This window comes from Pteropus vampyrus, unplaced genomic scaffold (genome assembly GCF_000151845.1).
Source record: "Pteropus vampyrus isolate Shadow unplaced genomic scaffold, Pvam_2.0 Scaffold5, whole genome shotgun sequence".
NCBI lineage: Eukaryota > Metazoa > Chordata > Mammalia > Chiroptera > Pteropodidae > Pteropus > Pteropus vampyrus.
In genome coordinates, this window is record NW_011888786.1 from 4,459,091 (window position 1) to 4,462,052 (window position 2,962).

At 32.3% G+C, this 2,962-nt stretch overlaps 1 pseudogene; it reads left to right on the forward strand.

The window, feature by feature from the left end:
* Positions 1-1,182: 1,182 nt before the first annotated feature.
* Positions 1,183-1,301, forward strand: LOC111743942 (annotated as a pseudogene).
* The last annotated feature ends 1,661 nt before the right edge of the window (positions 1,302-2,962 follow it).

Below are 2,962 nucleotides of genomic sequence, written 5' to 3' on the forward strand. Positions count from 1 at the left end.
TGATTGACTAATAATGTTCACAAAATTTTCCTCATCATTGACTTGAAGATAGAAAAGATAACTAACAGGATTTCAAAGAAGCTGACATTGAAATCTTAGTTGCACTTTCATCTATAATCTAAAGCATATCTTCAAACAATCTCAGAATTTCCTGTAACTGGATAAATTAGGCTTAATGATGACAATAATAAGATTTAAGAGAGAAATACAGGAAAAAATTACTTCAATGAGAAAACTAGAGGTACAGTATAGAGAATAAATGGCAATACATCTGAATGAATTCAAGGCCATCTTTTCTTTGAATTTTTATACTTATTGTGTGAAAGACCTATTCTATTATGTTGTATTAATCAAGAAGCTTTTCATGCACTTGTCACTGAAGTCTTCAAGAATATTTTAACTCCATGGTGGCAGTAATAGTTTTTTAAATTATTATCTTATATTTGATATTATACTAATTTCAAGGAGTCAACATAATGTTCTGGTGATTATGGCCAGTGGGCAGTTGTTAAAAAAAAAAAAAATAGATGGACTTAAGGTACTGATAAGAAAATATAAAATAAATAGCTGATATTACAGGAATATAAAAGCACAATGTGTTTTGCAAAAAAAAAATGAGAGAGGGACACAGAGAACCAAAGATAAAACTTCTGCTGAGAACTACAATACAGAGAAAGCACATCTAATAAAATGTCTGCGGAAATATAGTCAAGGAGGTACAAAAAGAGAACTAAAGTCCAGAGTTTATGAGTCAAGAGTAGAGACGGTACCATAAAATAATGACCATCATTCTAGCAGAGCGTAAGAGAATAATGAGTAATCATCACCGAAGTTCCTGAAGCAAGGAGCCATAGTTAGAACAAATTTAGTGCAAGGCACATAGAAAAGTTCTGGAAGTAGTTTTGAACTCTTAGCTTCACTGATGAATGTTCTTTAATGAAGAGAAAGTAGAGATTATTATAGGCCGTTAATATTAAAAGCATAATTAATAAAAACTCTTTAAAACTGAACTTTCAGAGAAAATTTTTACAAATCACACCTCAATAAAATTAGGAGATAATGTATGTGTATATGTGTGTATAAAACAATTAAATGGATGTGGTTCCATAGTGCAGCAGTTAGCACGTCGGCTTTACACACAGAAAGTCCTGGGTTCACGCCCCAGTGGAGCCACGGTCCATGGTCTAAGGCCATGCCACCCTGAACAAGCCCGATCCCATCTGACCTCGGAAGCTAAGCCGGGTCGGGCCTGCTTAGTACTTGGATGAGAGACCACCTAGGAAGACTAGGTGCTGTAGGCATAAATAAAAAATAACAAAAAACAATTAAATACATCAAATATATGGAGAATTTAAAATAGTCTCCTAAAAAATAACAAACAAAAACTTTTGTCAATGGAAATAAAACTGTTATTAGATATGATAACATGATCTGATAACAAGTCGCACCAAATCTAAGATGTAACCTTTACAGGATCAGAGGCAAATGCAACACTGAATGTATTTCTTATTAAACGAGATTATTTGGAAGTGAATACACTAAGCATTCAACTTAAGAACTCAGAAAAGAAAAAGAAAGCAAATCTAGAGAAAGAAGCTGAAAGATGAGGTAGAAATTAATAAATTTGAAATGACAACAATTAAATTAGAATTAATAAATAAATCCAAGAGTTGAATCTTTTAAAAATAATAGTAAAATACACAAATTTCTAGTCTAATCGAGTCAAAAGTAATAACATAATTATTTAGAAATAAAAAACATATACAACCCAAGATCAGGTAAGATTTTAAAAATTATAATACTATGAATAATTCTCTGCTACACATGACAATCTCAATGAAATGGATAATTTTTCTAGAAAAGCTGAAATTGCCAAAATTGACTTAATAAAAGTAGAAAAACTAAATAGACCAATAAGTTTATCATAAATTGAAATATTCATAAAAGAACTATTCTCTGAAAACGCATGAAGCTCAGATAATTTTAGCAAAAAGATCCTTCCAAACACTGAGAAGAAACTGATCTCTTTGTGCTGTTTAAACTGTTACAAGGCATAGGAGAAATGGCAACTGTCACAATTCATGTTATCAAATTACCTTGCTGTTTAGATCCACTCCCTGACTCAGCCCCAAGCAGTTATGATACGTAATCTGTTGCCTCAAGAATTTTTGAACCATTCTCTCTCCTCTTTTACAAAAACTCCATTGAAGAGATTAAGTTAAGTATTTTCAGGGTGGAGATCAACTTTTACTTAGAGGGAAGAAAAAAAGAAATTCCTCAAGCTGGTGAGGAAGGAGAGATTTATAATTCCCTAAAACCTCAGGGACCTGCACTCTGCCCTTGATGGTCTAAGAAGCAGTAAAACCTCTGAGGAAAACGGCAGCTTGGGACTCCAGGTCTGAATAATTGGTGGCATGGGAGCGACTGAGAAGCCGAGATGACTGATCACAAGGGTTTCTCCAGTGCCTTGGTACTCTGTAAGACCCCAGAAACTAAACGATACCCCCTTAGTAATAGGAAAGAGACCCAAGAATAACTGACACTGAATTTCCTGCCAACCCAGGGGCATATGTGCTTGAAGTTGGAATTAAATTGACTTAAAGGTAATAAAAACTGTGATATTTCTTTTACTATTGAGTCTGTGCATCAAAATTGTACCCACTACATACACAAAAAAAAATTTAAATACATTTCCGGTTATTTAAATCCAGAACAATAAAAATAATAATAAAATCAATCAAGGTCAATTCTACATATATAAGAATGGTTAAATATTTAAAAAATCTATTTATATAATTGATCAAATGAATGACTACATTTAAAAATTATGGTTATAATTCTAGTTTCTAAAAAGAAATTTGAAAAATTCAGCATTCTTGAGTTTAAAAAACCTTGATTAAAAAAAGTTCCAATGAAATTAAAAAAGGAAAAGCCACTCTTATGCTACAATCCTCTACATAGT